Source organism: Dendrobates tinctorius, unplaced genomic scaffold (genome assembly GCF_039654945.1).
Source record: "Dendrobates tinctorius isolate UK_male_01 unplaced genomic scaffold, ASM3965494v1 ptg000005l, whole genome shotgun sequence".
Lineage (NCBI taxonomy): Eukaryota > Metazoa > Chordata > Amphibia > Anura > Dendrobatidae > Dendrobates > Dendrobates tinctorius.
The window spans coordinates 35215197-35238154 of record NW_027361673.1 but is presented as its reverse complement, the minus strand read 5'-3'; the positions used below and the strand labels follow the sequence as shown (position 1 = coordinate 35238154).

Genomic DNA, 22958 nt, shown 5'->3' with positions numbered 1-22958 from the left:
GACACATTGTGCCGGGTGTCAGCTGTGATAATCAGCTGACACCTAGCCGCGATCAGCGGCGCTCACCACGTGGGCGCCGCTGATCGCTATGACGTAATATTCCGTCCATGTGAATTAGGTCCAGGGTCACATGGACGGAATATTACGTCCAGTGTAGGAAAGAGGTTAAAACAACCTGTCTATTGATATTTCGTTAGAACAATATGTCCACTGACATTATATTAACCCAGATACCAAAATCAGTAGTGGCATCCAGCATAAGGATCTGACTAGCAACTAGATCAGCGCTACTGAGGAAGCCAGGATTGGCTCCCTGTACACAGACATACCATTCCATATAATGAAAGAAGGCCATGAATCAATAAATATATAAGTTATCTACATCAGAACATGGCTGGAGGCATCACAATAAATTTTTCAACTAGTAAAATATCAGGAAATAATTATAAAAATCTCACTAAAAATCGATTCAATAACAGAAGGGAAAAGAGCAGAATCGCTCCCTTTACAAATAAACATCGCTCCATGTAAAAAAAAAGGGGGAGAAAATATATATCATATATATACATGCATGATTAAAACAACGTATCCACTGACATTATATTAACCCAGATACCAAAATCAGTAGTGGCATCCAGCATAAGGATCCGACTAGCATCAGTGTGATGTGATTTTTTTAAAGAGACAGCGCATAGTTTTGAAATTAAATGACACATACATTTTCAAATTTTTATAATTTTTATTGAGATTTACATTATTTATTTTTTGAGATGGCATTTTTAAACTCAGAAAAAGGTGTTTTTTCAATATATATATTTTTTCCTATATACATTGTCTTTTTGATTGTTTTGTTCTGCACTTTCACTTCTTTCTTCCGTTGAGATGTTTCTCTGTTCTGGTGTGGCGGATAAAGAGATTCACTGCTATTTTCCAGCTTTTTTTTGCGGCAAGTTCGTTCTTTCATTGATATATTTTCTTTTCTTCTTCTCTATCTTTTTTTTTTTTTTTCTCTTTTTTCTTCTTTTTTAAATTTCATCTATAATATAATAAAGGAATATTGTTATTTTAACAGACAAAGATTAATGATTATGTTATTCTATATGTTTGAATGTTGACTTCTTGCAAGTGAACATGTGACTATTGGTGCCAATTTTTAAATGTGGAGTATATATAGTCCTGAGACAACGCTATCTGCTCATGTTTTGTCATCCCTTGAGGAAGAAGTAGGTCTTACTTCAAAACGCGTTGGAAATAAATGATTAATCTTTCACCATAATTGGAATCCTGTATTTTGTCAAGCAGCGCATGGAAGTCCATAAATTAGTTCCACAAGAATTGATATATTAGCGGTCACTTGGTTGACCTCTGGACGTGCAGCAGCTGACTTCTAACCTTACATGCCTGATCTCTCCTGCAACAGGTGAGTGGATTTCTTATATATCTTTTACATTAATCCGGATAAGACCCTATTTGCGCTTTTTTGTTCCTATAGTGTATTTTATCAGTACCTGTAGGGCATTCTGTGCACTTGAAGGAATACTATGAGAATTTAGACTTTATTCTCAAAAATCTTAGCTACAAGGATCAAGGATGGTCAATATGTGGTGATCTGAATGTTCCCTCTTCGCTCGTTGGGCAAAGAGCTCCATGTTCGAAACAAAAATGTAAGCTGTTGAGAAGAGGGCTTGGGATTCTTTTAAAGAAATATTGAAGAAATTTCTAGGTAACAACAAAAATCCCAAATTTAAGTCCATCATGAAGAACATGCTGAAACTTTTCAAAGCCTTGGGTTGACTGATAAATTTGAAAATACATTTTTTACATTCCCATTTGGACAACTATCTTGAAAACCTTGGTACTGTTAGCGAAAAGCAAGAAGAAAGATTTAATCAGGATATGAAGGAGATGAAATGGCGATAACAAGGTAGATGGAAAGTGAAAATGATGACTACTGCAGGATGCTTCACAAAGATCTACAGGCCATCTAAAAAAACAATTGTATCATGTATAAGTGAACAAACGTGCTCGGTGATACTTAGATATCACTTGAGTATCTGGGTGCTTGGATCTGCTCGACAAGCATTGGTTGGTGCTCAGATTTGATGCTCAAATCCCCACCTTGGTGCCTGTTACACAGTCAATAAACATGCGAGAATTTCCTGACAGTCACTGTAATGCAGTAGCCAACTTGGTAGTGGCATTACTGTGCTTGGCTGCCACATTATCTCATCATAGGTTATAAAAGGACAGGCGCCGCCACGCTCTGCACACTGATGCCATTGCACAACTCAACTCAAGGACACTTGTGATTGGAGGGAGAGAGCAGTCATCCAGGCCTGTGTGTGCACAGTTTAACTATCCAGAGTCCCTCTAGTGTTGATATTGCTGTTGATGCTGAATCATCATACTAACAGTCTTTCTAAGGGCTAATCTTGGCTGTTTGTATCAGATACATTCTGTATTTAGTCTAAAGAGAATTAAAGGAGCTGTGAGAGTGGCAGAATCCAATCCATAGGGAGGTCTTAGGGCTTTGCAGTTCGTTGCTATACAGTGGGGAAAATAATATTTAGTCAGCCACCAATTGGCCTGTAATTGACTTCATAGGTAGACAACAAATATGACTGTCAACATGAGAAAACAAATCCAGAAAATCATCTTGTCTGATTTGGCGAGATTTATTTTGCAAATTATTGTGGAAAATAAGTATTTGGTCACCTAAAAACATGTAAGATTTCTGGCTCTCACAGACCTGTAACTTTTTCTTTAAGAGGCTCCTCTGTCCTCCACTCATTACCTGTAGTAATGGCACCTGTTTGAAGTTATCAGTATAAAAGTCACCTGTACACAACCTCAAACATTCACACTCCAAACTCCACTATAGTGAAGATCAAAGCGCTGTCGAAGGACACCAGAATCAAAATTATAGCCCTGCACCAGGATGGTAAAACTGAATCTGCAATAGGCAAGCAGCTTGGTGTGATGAAATCATCTGTGGGAGCAATAATAAGAAAATGGAAGACATACAAGACCACTGATAATCTCCCTTGATCTGGGGCTCCACGCAAGATCTCACCCTGTGGGGTCAAAATGATCACAAGAATGGTGAGCAAAAATCCCAGAACCACACGGGGATCTAGTGAATGACCTGCATTTTGACTCACATAGCTGTGGTATACCAATGATGTCAATTACAGACCTCTCATATCTTTTTAAGTATGAGAACTTGCACAATTGGTGGCTGAATAAATACTTTTTATCTCCACTGTAGTTATCTACCTGATTACCTCTAGTAAAATCAGTTCTAAATACTCTCTGGCATCACCACTTGTCCCAGGTCAGTCAGGGAACTGCACCGAGGGCAAGCAGTCGCCGGAAAGGCTTCCATTAAGGGTATGAGTTATTGAAGCACTCCCAGTGAGGGGGATATATATCACCAGTCCAAGCTGGGGATATATATAAACCTCCTGGCCGTCACTGGGGAATTCACGATTTGACTTGCTAACCCAGGCATGGTATGTGAAAAGAGCTCAATGGAGTAATCGGTAGTGTGGCCTGCCACATCCTTCACTTTTGGTAGGGGTGAAGGACACAAGGAAAGGTGTTGTTCCTGACCAGGAGCCTCCAATGACGACTCAGTGCTTTTATTTTTTGAAACTTCAGAAGAGGAGGCGAGAGAGCTGGAGGCTGTGTCAGCAATGTAAGTCAAAACTTGTTCCTGAAGCTCCAGCTTTAAAAGTGGTTTACCTACTCCCAGAAAAGAGAGCCTTCGAGGCCTTGTGGAGCCAGACGATGATGCAGGCTCAACACCTCCTGCCTTAGGTGCTATTGTGCTTTTGCCACTACCAACAAATGCAACACCACCACTACCACCATCGGGACCAGCTGGCAACCCCCGCCCACTTCCATGGTGTCTTCCACCATACTTGCTCAGTTTTGTGAAAATGTACCCAAAATACCACCAGCTATATGGTACTGTAAAACAAGGTAGAAGGTGTATCTATTATTGGTGAGAATTTGAATCTCACTATAGATTTGAGGACGCATAACTATTGGCTCTGGCCCAGTAGAGATTACACCTCAATGTAACAGACTGAAATAGGATGGTGTATGACAAGGAGTAGGGTGTCTATAGGATTGGTGAGAATTTGAATCTCACTATAGATTTGAGGACGCTGAACTATTGTCTCAGGCCCTGTAGAGATTACACGTCAATGTAACAGGCTGAAATTGGATGGTGAATGACAAGGTGGAGGGTGTCTATAGGATTGGTGAGATTTTGAATCTCACTATACATTTGAGGACTCTGAACTATTGTCTCCGGCTCAGTAGAGATTACACCTCAATGTAACAGGCTGAAATTGGATGGTGAATGAAAAGGTGTAGTGTGTCTATAGGATTGGTGAGAATTTGAATCTCACTATAGATTTGAGGACGCAGAACTATTGTCACTGGCCCAGGAGAGATTACACCTCAATGTAACAGGCTGAAATTGGATGGAGTATGATAAGGTGGAGGGTGTCTATAGGATTGGTGAGATTTTGGATCTCACTAGAGATTTGAGGACGCTGACAATGATGCTCTCAGTCCAAGTTTGGATGCAGGCAGCCTAATAAGCAGGACTGCTGCACAGTGCACACACAAAAGGGTGGAAAAATGAACCCTTGGTAACTGTGCAGAAAAGAAGAAGAAAAGTATTTTTGCTTTTAAAAAAGCAGTTTGCACAGCAGTGTGCAAACAGCAATGCAGCTATCAGGGAGCCTTATAAGGCAGCCTAATAACCAACAGAGCTGATGCACAAAAATAGAGCCTCCCCTGTCATTGCACACAAAGTGTTGTGTTGTAAGTGGACATCGCTAACAGCAGAAGCAGTTTTTTGGTTCTTCTTCCCTGCCTAACGCTCTCCCTACAGAATCAGCAGCAGCAGCTCTCCCTATGCTAAGATCGCCATAAGTAAGATGGTGGTCAGCATTCATGCCCTTTTATAGCCCCTGTGACGCCGCACAAAGCCAGCCAATCACTTGCATGCCCTTCTCAAAGATGGTGGTGACCGATGCCTATGTCATCGCTTTGCCCACAGTGTGCATCCTCCATCATTGGCTGAAAAAGGGCGCTGGAAGCATCTTTTGAAACGCGACTTTGGCGCTCTGGTCGCCGACCTCGTGGCCGACCTCACGTTATGGTCGGGTTTCGTTTCATGAAACCCGACTTCAGCGAAAGTCGGCGACTTTTGAATATGACCAACCCGTTTCGCTCAACTCTAGTTGTCTGGGTTTCGTTCTGAGTCATGGAGAGATTGGCTCACATAGGCAATTACTCGTTCCTTTCTGTCCTGTACCTGGGACAATACAGCGCCTAATCCCTGGAGACTTCCATCAGTGCCAACGGGCACAATCTTTCGCCGCACCGATGCTCGAGGGACGGAGCACGCTGATCAACCTGCTGCGCACTGCTTATCCCTGCCAAAACTGCTGCCATGTGCACTTTTTCTTAGCCACGCCCCCTGCCTCTAGGTCACCTGGTCTGTGTTGCTCACTATCTTTTTCCCCAGACAACCTGAGATGCAGCCTCGACAGTTCCGGACCCAGCACAGCACAGGTACCGCAGCCCGGTCTTCCTCCTTACATGTCCATAAAAGCTGAGTGAGTTTCTGGGATCCAGACAGGCTCTTGCATCTTTCATAGAGCCACAGACATTTCTGGACTGTGATGTCATAGGGAAAGCAAAAGAATTGTCAACAGATCTACGAGAAAAGGTAGTTGAACTGTATAAAACAAGAAAAGGATACAAAAAGATATCCAAGGAATTGATAATGTCAGTCAGCAGCGTTCAAACTGTGATTAACAAATGGAAAATCAGGGGTTCTCTAAAAACAAAACCACCATCAGGTAGACCAACAAAAATTTCATCCACAACTGCCAGGAACATTGTTTGGGATGAAAATAACATCAGCTGAAATGCTGGACTCTCTGAAAACTAGCAGTGTGGCTGTTTCAAGATTTACAATAAGGAGACACTTGAAGAAAAATGGGCTGCATTGTCGAGTTGTCAGAAGAAAACCATTACTGCGCAAATGCCACAAAGTATCTCGCCAACAATAATGCAAAACAGCACAGAGACAAGCCTCAAAGCTTCTGAAACAAGGTACTTTGGAGTGATGAGACCAAAATTGAACTTTTTGGCCACAGCCGTAAATGTTACATTTGGAGAGAGGTCAATATGGCCTATGATGAAAGGAACACCATTCCTACTGTAAAACACAGAGGTGGATCGCTGATGTTTTGGGAATCTATTACCTACAAAGGCTCAGGAAACTTGGTCAGAGTTGAAGGAAAGATGAATTCAGCATGCTATCATCAAGTACTGGCAAATGCAGGCAAATTTGCAATCATCAGCCCAGAAGCTGCACATGGGACATACTTGCATGTTCCAACAATCCAAAACACAAGGCCAAGTCGACCTGTCATTGGCTACAGCAGAACAAAGTGAAGGTTCTGGAGTGGCCATCTCAGTCTCCTGACCTCAATATCATTGAGCCACTTTGGGCAGATTTCAAGCAGGCAGTTCATGCTAGACAGCACAGAAATTTACAGGAAGTGGAGGCTTTTTGCCATGAAGAGTGGGCAGCTTTACCATTTGAGAAAATAATGAACCTCATCCACAACTACCACAAAACACTTCAAGCTGTCATCGATGTTAGCAGGGGCAATACACGGTATTAAGAAATGGGGTATGTAAACTTTTGATCAGGGTCATTTGGATGTTTTGGGTTGTCAATATGATTCAAAAAGAGAAAGCACAGTAGTTTGACAATAAATTGCTTCACCCAACCACTAACCATGAGTGGAGAAAAAGTTTAGGTGTTATCATTCATATTCTCTGAAAAAAGGGTGTCACGGCCCCCGGCCTTGCCATCATGGCCCCCGGTCCCCCTGTCAAGCTCCCAGCCCGGCGTCCCAGTGCGCGCGGCTATACTTACCTCGCCCGGCAGCCGCACTCCCTCCAGCCCCGGCATCGGCGTCTCTTTGTCCGGCCCGCAGCTGGTGACGTCACCGCAGGCCTCGCGCATGCGCAGTAGGCCACGGCCGGCTCTCCACAGCTGAGCTGGTCTCCGGCGGTGCCCTGCCCCGATTGCGCCGCCGGACCAATGAGGGCACAGCGGCAGCTATATCAGGCCGCCCTCCCCTAGTGGAGGTGCCTGACCGTGGTTGTTTCTTGCAGCACCTTAGGCCCTGTGTTCTCGCCTGGCATCAGGCTCCCTGCCTAATTTCTGTGTTTCCTTCCAGCTCTGCTCCTTGTGTCCGTGCCTGCTCCAGTCCCTGTGTCCGTGCCTGCTCCAGTCCCTGTGTCCGTGGCTGCTCCAGTCCTTGTGTCCGTACCTGCTCCAAGTCTTGTGTCCGTGCCTGCTCCAGTCCTGTGTCCGTACCTGTTCCAGTCCTGCCTACCGGAGTCCGTACCTGCTCCAAGTCCTGTGTCCGTACCTGCTCCAAGTCCTGTGTCCGTACCTGCTCCAAGTCCTGTGTCCGTACCTGCTCCAAGTCCTGTGTCCTTGCCTGCTCCAGTCCTGTGTCCGTACCTGTTCCAGTCCTGCCTACCGGAGTCCGTACCTGCTCCAAGTCCTGTGTCCGTCCCTGCTCCAAGTCCTGTGTCCGTTCCTGCTCCAGTCCTGTGTCCGTGCCTGTTCCAGTCCTGTCTCCGTACCTGCTCCAGCTCTGCCTACCCGAGTCCGTACCTGCTGTCAGTCTCAAGCCTTGCCTACACGGGCCTCAACCTGCTGTCCTGTTCTAGTCTAGGCTACCGGTGTCTGTTCCAGCCGTCCTTACGCAGTCCTTCTTCCCGTCTGCAGCTCTGTGATCCATTCCGAGCCGCCCCTCTTGGTTCCGGCTGCCGTGGCATTCGAGTCTCTGGACTTGCGCCAAACGGTCCCTGTATAGGGGTCGGCCACACCTGGTTGCTCGTCCGGGGCCCCTCGGTGCCACGGCTCAGAGGGTCCACTCCAGGGAATTCCGCCTTGCCGTGTGCGGTGCTAACAGTACGGTCAGGCCATGGATCCCGCCGGTGTTTCAGCTCCCGGTCAAAAGGAGTTCCTCTTTTTATGGGAGAACCAGGGGCGCATCATGTCGGTCATGAAGGCCATGGAGTCCCGCCTGTCCGCTCTTCAGGCGGCCGATCCAGGGAATGCCGCTCAGCCGGCCGGCCTCCAGCAGGAGTTGAGCCAGCAGCGGGACGCTCAGACCCATATTTTGTTTTATATGGCCTCGGTAGACAGCCGTCTGGGAGATCTCCAGTCCGCCGCCACGGTCTCGGCCGCCATCCCCAGTTCCGCTCTGTTTCCCTCTCCTCGCCTTGCCAAACCACCCCGATACGGTGGGGACCCCAAACAGTGTAGAGGGTTCCTAAACCAGTGTGGCTTGCATTTTGAGCTTCAGCCTCACCAGTATCCCTCCGATAGGGCCAAGGTGGCCTTTATCATGTCCCATCTGGAGGGAGAGGCCTTATCCTGGTTAAATCCGCTCTGGGAGAGGGACGATCCCATAGTCTCTAACATCCCGGTTTTCCTGGACACCTTTCGTAAGGTGTTCGATGAGCCCGGACGGGTAGCCTCGCTTACTGAATCACTTTTCAACCTCCACCAGGGCACCCTGACAGTTGGTCAGTACGCCATTCGGTTCCGCACCATGTCCTCCGAATTGGGTTGGAATAATGCGGCATTGGTCGGGGCCTTTTGGCGTGGGTTGTCGGGCAGAATTAAGGATGAGTTGGCGGGGCGGGATACTCCCACCACCCTCGAGGACCTCATCTCCCTGGCCACTCGAATAGACCTCCGGTTCCAGGAGCGCGCCCGAGAATCGGTGAGGGACAGGAGGCCCATTAGGCCTGTCCTGACCGCTAGTCGGTCCTTTAATCCACGCTCGCCTGGTCCTGTACATACTCCGCCTCCTGAGCCATGCAGGTGGATCGGGTCCGGATGGCTGAGAGATGTCAGAGGGAGAGACGGGAGCAAGGTCTTTGTCTTTATTGTGGGGGAGCATCCCACATCATCCGCTCTTGTCCTGAGAGACCGGGAAACTCTTCCACCTAGGCCAGGTAAGAAAGGTCTTCCTAGGTGATTATGATTCCTCTCAGGCCCTCACACTTTCTGTTCTTCTACTTTCAGGGGAGAGGCGTGGGTCCGAGGTGGCCTATGTGGATTCGGGCTCAGCAGGCAACTTCATCCGGCGTGAAGTTGTGGACAAATATTTTATTCCCGTGGTCACCCTGAAGAACCCCCGGATTATCGCTTCTGTTGACGGCCGACCGCTACTGGAATCCATCACCGCGGTCACAGAGGAGGTTGTCTTGCAAGTCGGCGCTCTCCACCGTGAAAAAGTGGCCTTCTACGTGTTGCCCGACTTGTCTCATGCCATTCTACTTGGTCTCCCGTGGTTACGGACACACCAGCTGGTACTCAACTGGTCGACCGGGGAGGTGTTGCGCTGGGGAGATCCGTGTCATGGTCGCTGTCTGAACCCCATTCATCCAGTGGTTCCCGTCCGCCCACCTCAGGAGCTCTCTGGGCTTCCCTCAGCCTATTGGGCTTATGCAGACATTTTCGACAAGAAGGAGTCGGAGGTCCTTCCACCACATCGGCCCTTCGACTGCCCGATCGAGCTAATCCCAGGTTCTACTCCTCCCAGGGGCAGGATCTACCCACTGTCCCCTGCAGAATCCGCAGCCATGTCTGAATACGTCACGGAGAACCTCGCCAAGGGATTCATTAGGAAGTCTTCATCTCCTGCAGGCGCCGGGTTCTTCTTTGTTAAAAAGAAGGACGGTTCGCTGCGCCCATGTATCGATTATAGAGGATTGAACTACATCACTATCAAAAACCGGTACCCACTCCCTCTTATCCCGGAGTTGTTTGACCATCTCAGAGGGGCACGCATCTTCTCCAAATTGGACCTCAGGGGGGCGTACAACGTCATCCGCATCCGTGCCGGCAATGAATGGAAGACCGCCTTTAACACCCGTGACGGTCATTATGAGTACTTAGTGATGCCATTCGGTCTATGCAATGCCCCGGCGGTGTTCCAGGAGTTTGTCAATGAAATCTTTTGGGATCTCCTGTACTCCTGCGTCGTAGTATACCTGGATGACATCCTGGTCTCCTCAGATCTTCCATCCCACAGGAGGACTGTCCGACTTGTTCTTCGGCGTCTTCGAGAGAATCGTTTATATGCCAAGATGGAGAAGTGCCTGTTCGAGCAGACCTCACTGCCTTTTCTGGGCTACATCGTCTCCGATGCTGGGCTGCAGATGGATCCCGAGAAACTGTCCGCCATTCTCAAGTGGCCTCGCCCCGTTGGCTTAAGAGCCATTCAACGTTTTCTGGGGTTCGCGAACTACTATCGGCAGTTCATTCCGCATTTTTCCTCACTCTCCAAGCCGATCTCGGCCCTTACACGAAAGGGGATCTCTGCTAACTCTTGGACACCCGAAGCCGAAGAGGCCTTCCAGTCGCTAAAACAGGCTTTTTCTACGGCTCCCGTGTTGATCCGTCCTGAGAGCAGCAAGCCTTTCGTGCTGGAGGTGGACGCTTCCTCGACTGGGGCCGGGGCTGTCTTATCCCAGAGGACCGGTTCGGGCCACCTACGCCCCTGTGGAATCTTCTCCAGAGCCTTCTCCCCTGCTGAGTGTAACTATTCGATTGGCGACCGCGAGCTTTTGGCCATCAAATTGGCATTGGAGGAGTGGCGTCACCTTCTGGAAGGAGCAGTTCACCCATTTGTTGTTTACTCTGACCACAAAAATCTAGCCTACCTCCAGACCGCCCAGAGACTCAATCCTCGACAGGCTAGATGGTCCCTGTTTTTTGCTCGCTTTGATTTCGAGCTGCACTTCCGCCCGGGAGACAGGAACGCTAAAGCCGATGCTCTATCCAGAGTCTTTCAACCAACTGAGTCTGGGGGGGAACCTTCCCATGTTATCGAGCCTACGAGGATAATCACAGTGGCTCCGTTGTCTCTGCTTTCTCCACCTCCGGGCAAGACTCTCGTGCCAGAGAACATCAAGAGGAGAGTTCTTCTGTGGGGGCATTCCTCCAAAGTGGCTGGTCATGCCGGAATTGGGAAGACCCTGGCTCTCATAACGCGGTATTACTGGTGGCCCACTCTTCGTCAAGATGTGGCAGACTTCGTCGCCTCCTGTTCCTCCTGTGCTAGGAATAAGACACCTCGTCGTCCTCCATTTGGCCTGCTGCTTCCCTTGCCTGTACCGAAGTCACCTTGGGAGAACATCGCCATGGACTTTATCACGGATCTGCCCCGCTCATCTGGCTGTACGGTGATTCTTGTGGTGGTGGACCGCTTTTCTAAAATGGCGCATTTCATTCCGTTAAGCGGCCTTCCTTCCACACCCGGATTAGCCAAGATCTTCGTCCATCAGATTTTCAGACTACACGGTCTACCTCAACGAATTGTCTCTGATCGTGGAGTACAGTTTACGGCTAAATTTTGGAGAGCGCTTTGCAAACTTCTAGATATTTCCTTGGATTTTTCATCTGCCTATCATCCGCAGACCAATGGGCAAGTGGAACGAACTAACCAGACCCTGACTGCATACCTTCGGCATTTTTCCAATGCCCACCAGGATAACTGGGTTGATCTGCTTCCTTGGGCGGAGTTCGCCTATAACAATCATGCCGGCGAACCCTCTACTAATCGCCCTTTTTTGTGGTATTCGGCAAACATCCTAACATACCTCTTCCTGTCACCCCAACCTCCGAAGTACCGGCAGCCAACTCCCTATTCCAGGAATTCTCTGAAATCTGGTCCGAGACCAACTCCGCTCTAAAAAGGGCCAGCGAGCGAATGAAGAACCACGCAGACAAGAGAAGGCTGGATCCTCCACCGTTTCACATTGGGGATAAGGTCTGGCTTTCATCCAAGTACATCCGACTAAAACTACCCTCTTACAAGCTGTGCCCCCGGTACATAGGTCCTTTTGAGATCCTGGAACGAGTCAACGTAGTCGCCTACAAGTTGAGGTTGCCTGCTTCGCTCCGTATCCCGAACACCTTCCACGTCTCTCTCCTGAAACCTGAGGTCCTGAATCAGTTCCATCCTTCACCTACTCCAGCCCCTCAGCCGGTGGGCTCGGATGACACTTTCGAGGTAAGGGATATTCTCGCCATGAGGAGAGTTAGAGGGAAGACCTTTTTCCTTGTTCACTGGGAGGGTTTTGGTCCTGAGGAGAGATCCTGGGAGCCCCGGGAGAACATCAACACCCCCCACATTCTCAGGAAAGTTTTTGCCAACCGCAGCAGGGGGCGGCTTAAGGGGGAGGGTACTGTCACGGCCCCCGGCCTTGCCATCACAGTCCCCGGTCCCCCTGTCACGCTCCCAGCCCGGCGTCCCAGTGCGCACGGCTATACTTACCTCGCCCGGCAGCCGCACTCCCTCCAGCCCCAGCGACGGCATCTCTCTTCGTCCGGCCCGCGGCTGGTGACGTCACCACAGGCCTCGCGCATGCGCCGTAGGCCGCGGCCGGCTCTCCACAGCTGAGCTGATCTCCGGCGGTGCCCTGCCCCGATTGCGCCGCTGGACCAATGAGGGCACAGCGGCAGCTATATCAGGCCGCCCTCCCCTAGTGGAGGCGCCTGACCGTGGTTGTTTCTTGCAGCACCTTAGGCCCTGTGTTCTCGCCTGGCATCAGGCTCCCTGCCTAATCTCTGTGTTTCCTTCCAGCTCTGCTCCTTGTGTCTGTGCCTACTCCAGTCCCTGTGTCCGTGCCTGCTCCAGTCCCTGTGTCCGTGCCTGCTCCAGTCCTTGTGTCCGTACCTGCTCCAAGTCCTGTGTCTGTGCCTGCTCCAGTCCTGTGTCCGTACCTGTTCCAGTCCTGCCTACCGGAGTCCGTACCTGCTCCAAGTCCTGTGTCCGTACCTGCTCCAAGTCCTGTGTCCGTACCTGCTCTAAGTCCTGTGTCCGTACCTGCTCCAAGTCCTGTGTCCGTACCTGCTCCAAGTCCTGTGTCCGTCCCTGCTCCAATCCTGTGTCCGTTCCTGCTCCAGTCCTGTGTCCGTGCCTGTTCCAGTCCTGTCTCCGTACCTGCTCCAGCTCTGCCTACCCGAGTCCGTACCTGCTGTCAGTCTCAAGCCTTGCCTACACGGGCCTCAACCTGCTGTCCTGTTCTAGTCTAGGCTACCGGTGTCTGTTCCAGCCGTCCTTACGCAGTCCTTCTTTCCATCTGCAGCTCTGTGATCCATTCCGAGCCGCCCCTCTTGGTTCCGGCTGCCGTGGCATTCAAGTCTCTGGACTTGCACCAAACGGTCCCTGTATAGGGGTCGGCCACACCTGGTTGCTCGTCCGGGGCCCCTCGGTGCCACGGCCCAGAGGGTCCACTCCAAGGAATTCCGCCATGCCATGTGCGGTGCTAACAAAGGGCATGAAAGCAAAAATTCTACCCGGGTATGTAAACTTTTGAGCACAACTGTACATGCCTTGTGTTACGTTACGGTGGTATTAAACTCCAAAAAAATGCTTTGTCTACTGCAGATGGCCAATTTTTTTTTAAAATGAAAAATAAACTTGGTTTCCAGAGACCTAGCAATTAGAAAATGCATAAGGCATGCAGTAAGGGATGGGGAAGTGCTGATGATGGTGCACGCAGATATCGAGGACGTGGGGCAGGTGCAACTACGCCTGTTGCTGGAGCACAAGAAACATGCCCACCCACAACACATATCTTTCTGTCCCACTTTGCAGAGAGACATGGGACATCACTTCTGAAGCCACACCAACACCAGTGTGAACAGGTGGTCGGTTACAGGTGGTTGGTTGGATAGCAGATAATGCTTCCAGCATGATTGCCAGCACCACCCAGTCTTCCACATTGTCCTTTCTCACAGCCAACAGTTTGATCACTAACTCTGATCCTCCTTCCTTCCATCAAGTTGAGTCCCAGGAGACCAGTGATTCCACACTAAGACACTCTGAGGAGCTCTTTACAACATCATTTCTTGATTGTGACCTCTCTCCATGCATTGATATGATTAGGTCACCGAGGAGGATCACCAGGGAATAAGCTAGGCAACCAGAAAACCAGAAAGGTTGGTAACTAAGCGGATTACAGATCCCTAAAACTAACAGCACAACTAGAATTAGCCGTGGGACGTACCTACAATGCCCTAGTTGCCTTGGCACATTCAAAGAGTTAACTAATCCTAAAGCAAGAAAGGGGAAAGTTAAACTGCCCCGGAGTAGAACGCCAAAGGAATAGATAGTCCCCAAACATATATTGCCGGTGAGACAAGATGAAGCACAAACACAGGCAGAAAATAGAGTAAGCAAATGATGGGGCCTAAACTGTCTAGACAAAACAGGACAGGAAAGATACTGTCTGCAATCACACAAAAACCCCTAAGAAAAATCCAACACGTCTGATATGCAAAAATACTGAGGCCACATGACCTCTCCCCCACTAGATCAGAATTCTGGTGTGAACTGGAAGCAAAACAAAAAATACTGATATAACAGGGGACTAGCAATACTGAACAGACTGACATAAGCTGTGGCATATGGAACGGGGTCCAGCACTGGTCCCAGCAGGGAACAATGCTGAACCTACACAGCAAAGCAGAAAGCAGAGAAAGGCAAAAACTGGATCAAATGCAAAAAGATTCCAGCCAGCAAATAACTTATCTGGATGATGCAGGACCAAGCAGGGGGCAAGCAGACTTCAAAATGCACAGGAAGAAAACCAAATCACCAGCAATAACTGAGGGAAGCTTGCTGACTTAAATCTTCCCAGTCTGTAACACGTGACCTCCAATCATCCTCTTCAGGTGATTGACTTCTGTCAACCCAACCAGCTCCACTACCCAAAGCAACCACTAGACGGAGCCCAAACTCAGAAGTCAGGTCAAAAGTGTTCACAACAATGCATGTTGCAAGAGGTACAGGAGGAGATGCTGTTTAGTGATGCACAAATCTTAGAGCAACCATGGTCTCAAAAGATGATAGTGGGGATTGGCAAATTTTGTCTAAGGAGGTAGATGATGATGAAATACAATTATCAATATGTCAGGTTGTAGTTAAGTCACAAATTCAGGAGTAACAGAGTGCAGAGGCGGAAGTCGAGGTGGTGGATGATGAAGTCAGTGACCCAACCTTGGAAAGCTATCATATAGAGTAGCAGTACCGAAATAGGCTGGAAGAGGCATTGGGGTGACCAGCGAGAGAGGGCGGGCAACTGTTCCGCAGAGCACCGACACTCATGAATTTCAACGTCAAGGAGTTAGGTGTTCTTTTTTTATTAGTTCTGAGACAAAAAATGGTCCTTTGCAACCTGTGACAAGCCAACATCAGAAGGGGCCTGAAAACTAAGAGCCTAACCACCATCAGCATGATCAGGCACATATCATCTAAGCACCTGACTTGGTGGTCCGAACGCCTGGGTCCACGATTGGTGTCAATGTGTGACACTACTGCCTCTTCCCCTGTGCTAGGTGCTACCCAATTCCCCGTCCATGACACTGGTGCAGATGCCTCCTGCCAAGCACCTGTCCTTGCACTTTCTGAGGCACCATCGTCAGGCATTTCCAAAAACTTGTTCCAGCACACCATTCAGCTGTCCTTACCCCATGCCTTGAACAAAAAAGAAAGTTCCCATCCACTCACCCACAGGCCCAAACATTAAACTGCATATTTCCAGGCTGCTTGCCATGGAAATGTTGCTGTTTAGGATTGCAGACAGAGGATTTCCGCCACCTCATGGCCACAGCCGTCCCTTGTGCTCGGTCCCCAGCCGCCACTGTTTCTCCCGGTGTGGTGTCCCCGCCTTGCACCAGCACATGTCCAGGAACATCAACCATATCCTTACCAATGCAATTAATGGGATTGTACACTTAATGACCTACACACTGGGTGAGCATTATGGAAGCCGGGGCCGAGTCCCACCATTGCACAGCACATGTGCTACCAATGGCGAGGATTGCTGGCCCTACTTCGATCAGGGTTTCCTCCACATTACTTAGGATAAAAGCCAAACCAGAATCTCAATTTGTAGTTTAAATTGAACATATAGTATCAAAGTCAAAATTATCAGCTCTGTGGAGATAGAATTCAAATAATTTAACAATGCACAAATAAGACTAACCTACCTGACTGCATGGATTAGGAGAGGAATCCCTCTTTGATCTAATTCTTGGCAGTTCTTGCTTACTTCATAAATTATACTGAAATTTCCAATTTTTAATAGAAAAAATCCAAATTTTAATAAAACTGAATTAAAAAATAATTTTGGTTTACTCAAATTAATATTCTTTATATTCTTTTTAAATTTAGCCTTATGTAAAAGTCATTATACAGGAATGAATTTTTAGCATTTTTTCTTGGACACTACAATTTTTCATCAATTTGGAATGTTTTATTGTCCATCCTTAAAGTGGTGTAAAAGTGTTACGCTATTGCTCTCACCTGCGATCAGGAAGTCAGAGATGCTTCCAGGAGTCCTTCCCAAGCTGTTCTTGTTCCATTCAGAACTTTTTCCATCCAGTTCAACATTTTCACTGCCCTCCTGACCTCCTTGTAGGATCTGCAGGAAAAATGCTTGACTTTCCCATTGACTCCTATTATATGAAGAACAATTCCAAGTGTCAGCAACTAAATAAAATCTTCAAAGCATTTTAGTGCTCTCCCATATCTAGTATCAATGTCACAACTCTGTTGTCAGAATACTCTGGGCCAGGGGCTCCTTCCCTGTCCCTAATGCAAGGGATGCCCTAGCTATCCCTGCTCCCCTGATTACTTCTAGAGGTGAAGACTCCAGGGCCATGTACCTTGCCAGCCTCCTGAATCAGCCCTATATCTGTGCCTCTTCCCCACCCAGGGAAGTGGGGAGTAGTAGTGTATGTACATACATAAACCAGACTAACCAAATTACCAAACATACAAATATGCACTTACAGACAAAAGAAAGGAACACAGAAGAGATAAGGGAGGTAAACAAAATAGGTGAGGTTGAGGAATCTTACAAACTTGAAACTCCAAGCAACAATAGCAGATCAACACTCCTAACGCCTCTACCAACAACTGACACCTCCACTCAATTCCATGCCAGGCAGCACAAGACTAACACTGTCAATCCAGATTGCCCAAGGTGAGTATATATAGGAAAGGGAAGTGTCCAAAACTGAACAGCTGAGATCATCCAAGCAGGAAGGCTTCAGAGACTCTAAGCTGAACAGTTTAACCCCTGAACTGCTAACAGAAACCTGCACCTTTTAATATGATGGAGAAGGGCTTCTAGTCAATGCATGAGTACGTGAAATCTGACGCTGTGGTCTTCTGGCCCTTCTCTGTCACGGTAAACCCATGACAATCAAGCTTTGAACAGAAAATGATAAGGCACAAGAAATTATTTCCAATAAAGTTAAAGAATGAATGTTCAATACATTTTTATATATAATAGAGTGTACATTTTTGGCTAGCATAAAGATTTTTCTTGTTCATCTCGCTTGTACGTAATTTCACGCATGTTTTGTGCAAAATCCAAACATGGTGGTTAAAAAAAGTATTTTTTTGCTTTTGAAATCAGGGCGCATGAAAACATACGAATTATTCATTGGATTTGAAACAATTTTTATAAATCAAAATTTTGCATACATGTGATTTCACTTATTAATCAGAGTTTGCTGAAAGTAGAACAAATTGGTAAAAACATGATCACTTCCCCCTAGAAATTAGTCATTTAGTGAAGCTCAAGTTTTGAACTCATCAGTGTCATAAATAGACTGCAAGGATAATGTGAATAGTGGCCATGTCTGTTTTCTTGGAAACCTATATATGCCATGTAGTTAAATGATAATCTATTTATCTATCTATCTATCTATCTATCTATCTATCCACTGTTTTGCCTTGGGTGTTTAATTAAAAGAGTTGTCTGAATAAGATTGATTACCAGTGTGTCTGTGAGGCTCACCTGGTAAGTGGGATCCTCAAAGCACAGGTCAGAGTGAGCACATGGACCCCGAGCTTGGTGCCGCAAGATGGAAGGCACGTGGGAAGTGAGAACTTGACACATTCAGAAATCTTGGGAGTAGCAGGATGGATGCAGTGGAAACCAGCAGGGATGAAAGCATGTTAAAGCATGTGTAAGGTGCACAGGCCAGTAGTCATGGAAGAGGGGCTGCTGTGTTTCCACACCCTGGCACCCTACAAATAAATAGTGTCCCTGTTCCCATGTGCTGTACACTCACGTTTTGCCTGCAGGCCTCCGCTGTCTCGATTCCAGATCCAGGAACAGCCACACATAGATCAGGGGACACTTGCTTCACGTGAAAAAAAATCAACTTTACTTAGCAGTCCATGTTCAATTGATGATACAGCACAGTACATTTCCATGTTCTCTGTATGTTCAGCCTCAGCTATCCATTCGCTTGATGGTACCATCAGCCCCGGGAATGCGCCACCCAGCTCCGCAGCTCCCATGAATCCCATCCCATCTTTGTCTCACATCTACCCGTCTGGCTTTCACTTGTTGGAAGGGAATATGGCACACTTTTCAGTGCCTAGTTCTGCCCGTAGGCTCCAAACATTGCAAGGATGTCCGCAGAAGACAATAGCCAATGTTCTCATGCTGCCTGAACAGTGCGTACTTCTTGTACCCTCTGGCCCTCTGGCATTGAACTCTGTTAATACTTTCTTTAGCTTACAATCTAGTCTTTAACTCTCATCTGTTTGACTAAACCCAGGAAGTGCTCCCCATATTAATTTACCCTACCCCCTCCTATGCTGGGGATGATCCCAAACATTTAACTGTATCTTAACTGTGTAATTTAACATCCTACTTCCTATCAAGTATTGCCACAACTGAATGTTTCCCCTTTCTAATGTAATCCCTATATCCTATGTGCTATGCCTATGTCCTACACTTTGTCCTACTATGTTTGTATGCCTCACCCGGAGCGGGGTACTCATGTCGCCGGCAGCATTGGATTCAGGAGGTCATGGGGTTGGCTGCTGTGCCCGGTGCCTGTGCTCCAGGGACTGTGAAATGGGGGTTGAAAAATAAAGTAAAGATAAAAGAAGTTTGGAAAAGAGTACGTGACGCAAGTTGGAGTGTTTGACTGTAGTATGGCCAGCACTGCAGATGATCCCTGGGGGAGTAGATGGTGATGGCAAGGCAGATGTTTAACCCTCTCCAACGAGGGCTGACCCCCAGAGATTGTGATGGAAGTAGATGGCATGGAGTAATAAGGCAGGAGACAAGGAAAGTCACTTTATCATTTACTGTAGTTCAGATGCAGTTCAGAGGAGGTAGTACAACTCTCACCAGGTTTACAGTCTGCTCTGCAGAATGGGAGTTATCCTTCTCTCTGCTGTGACTCAGTGTCAGCTTCCTGCTATTCTAATCCCTTTAGTAACCAAGGCTTCCTGGAGTTTGAAACTTCCAGTATAGCCACTACTCTCTGTGTTTTCCTCCTCTGGCAACTAGCAGCTTGCATCCTGTGTGAAGCTCAAGTTCCTTATTGCACAATCCTTCACTGATCCTAGTTTTCTGCAGTCTTCCTGGGGAAAACACTCTGCTGTTGGTTGTATAAACCCACACAGTCTCTCAGCTTACCACCCTGCTCTAAAAGCATGGATGGCCTAGGGGCTGATTCCCTGATTCTTCTTAGCTTTACCCCTGGAGGGAGCACATGTTATAGCTTCCAGGAGCGTTCTCCATTTTCCTCCACCGTCTTCTTCACTGAAACAACAACTCGACTCCTCCCCCTCCCAGTTAGGGTATGTCTGCAAAGTGTGGTGTGTGTGGTCTCTAGCAGAGAAAGCATAACTCCCATTGCTCACAAAACACATACCAAACAGTACATATTTAACCCTTTTGTGGCGACAAAAACACAGGGCGCCACATGTACGTTCCCTATATGCTATGCATAAGTCACATTATACATTTATCACAGTACATTTCATTAACGGCTCACATTAGTGCCTATAAAACTGTATCCTGTTCCACATTTTAATACAGTCATAAAAATGCAACAAAATCACACACTTTGTACAAACACTGTTTTGAGAGGGAGAGGCATAAGACAACCCCTGCTACACCCATACATATGGTGTGCACAGAAGTTGGAGTACAATAAAGGATTGAGACACAGGTGTGTATCCTAATGGGCCTTAAATAGAATTAGACAGATGAAATCTCTAATCCATGCCAGGCAACCTGCAAAACCCAATGTGAAGCACAACAGAGGACAACGGACCAAGGTGAAGGAAGCAGATCCTGGGATACCCGGGACAGGTGTGTAACAGTATTTTATGAAAATGTTGGCTAAACAGAACGCTATATATTGTGGTGGCTGTACTTGAAAAGAGCCCTAGCTGTAAGGCCTCATGCAAACCGCTATATTGTACAGTTCTTTCACCAAGAGAAGTGTATGGTGCATTAAATAATCTTTGTATGTTCTAATTTAAAAAGGAGCTTTTTTATGTGTTAGAATGTATCATAAGAAGACAATTTAACCCTCCGTCAGGAACAATATTCGCACTAACTCGTAATGGAACAATGTGCCTGTCAAGCGCAGGCTAGAAAAATGCCTAGAATATCTAATTTTCTCAATTTCAGTGATCTAAAAGTGATCAGAGACCTTCATAGGGATGTAATAAAAGAGACTACACATTATCAGGTGCAAAACAAACCCATTTACTCAACATAAAAGTAATAACTTTGATATACACAAATATCTAAACTCCTGAGAAGTACACTTTCATTTGTAAGAAAATCTGCCTTATTTATATGAAATATCAACAAACCTTTCTCTATCCATTCATAAAACAAGCTAAATAAACAATAGTAATGACTAAAAACATTACATATCAACCTTATAAAGTGTGATGTGTTTGGGACCAATGAGCCTGAGAAGCCAGCACAGCTATATCTTCCTTCCTGAAGCTCTACAGACCAACTGTGGTATCAGGTTTCACAAAGCAGCTAGAGCCAGGAGACTATCTAGAGGGAGGGGGTTTCCTGAAAATCTGGTGAGAAGGGAGAAATGAAAGTAGAAGAGCTGCGCCTGTCAGATCCATTGTTCCTGCCGGAGGGTTAAAGGGGTATTACAGTTGTAAAAAGCTATCACCAATTTCAACCTAGCCACTGTATAGGTGATAATTGTTGGATTGGCTGGGGACAAACCACTAGCCAGAGCAGGGTTCCCAAATTCCACATATGAATGAATATATGATTGAACATCTGCACTAATGCGCCATTCACTTTCTATGAGATTTCAAAAGATAGCTGAGTCCTGTTTTAGCAACTGAATAGAACTCGCTATTCAAAGTACTGGCTGACATGGGCATGAACGTTGGGAGACATAACAGAAAAAGAGGTTTTATTTTTTTATTAATTAAAACTGGTAAATGAGCTTATTTTTAAAGGAACATGATGCTGCAAGACAATATGTGGCAAATCTTTTAAAATTATTTGTGATAGACTGCTAGTAGGCTCATTTTTTTCTTGATTATATTTAATACATAAAAATGTGATCACTAGGTGACACACTGTCAGAACACCAGATATTCATTACAACTTTGCCATTAACATTGCATATTGCAACATGTGCTAATCAGAAAAGGGACATTCATTAACACATTGAAACAATATTTTAATAACCTGAGTTATATTTTACATATTTTAAATATTAAGTGATTAAGTTATAATGAATGTTATTATTTGTACCGTTTGTACTGGCACTATTGCCAGGGTGCTGTACCCATGTCTATTCTGTAAATATGCTAGAGGCCAATGGAATTATAATAGAGAAAAAAAAACTTTTTTCCAATTTTTTACATTAATTGAAGATATTCCTGTGTTAATGCAATGTTGAGAATTAACTCTAGATTTATTTAAAAACAAAAGCCCGTGTACTAAATTTTAATGGATTTAAGCGATAGATTGCTATTTACTCACTAATAGTGTTGAGTAGAGTTGAGCGAAACGGATCGAAAAATTTCAAAAGTCGCCGACTTTTGGCAAAGTCGGGTTTCATGAAACGAAACCCGACCCTAGGATGAGGTCGGCCACGAGGTCGGCGACTTACGCGCCAAAGTCGCGTTTCAAAAGTTTGTTTTTCAGCCAATCAGGATCAACGGACACTGTGGGCAACGTGATGACATAGGCAGGGGTCACCACCATCTTTCAGAAGGGCATGCAAGTGATTGGCTTGCTTTGGTGGGCGTCACAAGGGGTATAAAAGGGCGTGCACGCCGACCGCCATGTTCCTCATGTTGATCTCAGAATAGGGAGAGCTGCTGCTGATTCTGTAGGGAGAGTGTTAGGCAGGGAAGAAGACACCAAAAACTGCTTCTGCTGCTAGCGATTTTGCCTGTACAACACACCAGTCACTGTGTGTGCAGTGCAAGGGGAGGCTATATTTTGCTGGATCAGCGGTGTTGGTTGTTAGGCTGCCTTCTAAGGCTTCCTGACGGCTGCATTGCTGTTTACCCACTGCTCTGCAAACTGCTTTTTTAAAAGCAATCCCAATTTTTTTTTTTGTCCTGCTGAGGTACTGAGCGTGCATTTTTTCACACCATACAGCGGTGCACACTCCTCACACAGTACCGTGTAACGGCTGTTATCACAGCCACAGTGAAGCTATCTGTGTGTCACTCTGTAAGAATAAGTCGAGGACATGTTCCGTTCTTACAGACCTGCACCTTCTAGTTTTGTATAGCTTTCAAACAGTTAAATATATTTGCTGTTTGATCACATTCAAAACTATAGAGAGACAGTGTGTGTCAGTCCGTATACTTAAAAAACACGGAGTTTGACAATTTTACATACACCGGACAGCCGTGTATGTGCACGCTCCTCTCAGTATCGTGTAACGGCTGCTATCACGGCCACAGTGAAGCTATCTGTGTGTCACTCTGGAAGGATAAGTGGAGGACTTGTTCCGTTCTTACAGACCTCCACTCTAGGGA

General features: G+C 46.6%; 1 long non-coding RNA gene across 1 annotated transcript in view; it reads right to left on the bottom strand.

Annotated features, from left to right (window-relative positions):
* Positions 1-757: 757 nt before the first annotated feature.
* The window catches only part of LOC141083595 (uncharacterized), a 50654-nt gene continuing 28453 nt past the window's right edge, over positions 758-22958 (bottom strand). Inside the window, exons 2-3 of the long non-coding RNA XR_012230764.1 lie at positions 16452-16603; positions 758-1036 (exon numbers count right to left, since the gene is read on the bottom strand). This is a non-coding gene — a long non-coding RNA (uncharacterized lncRNA). The remainder of the gene's footprint in view (positions 1037-16451; positions 16604-22958) is intronic.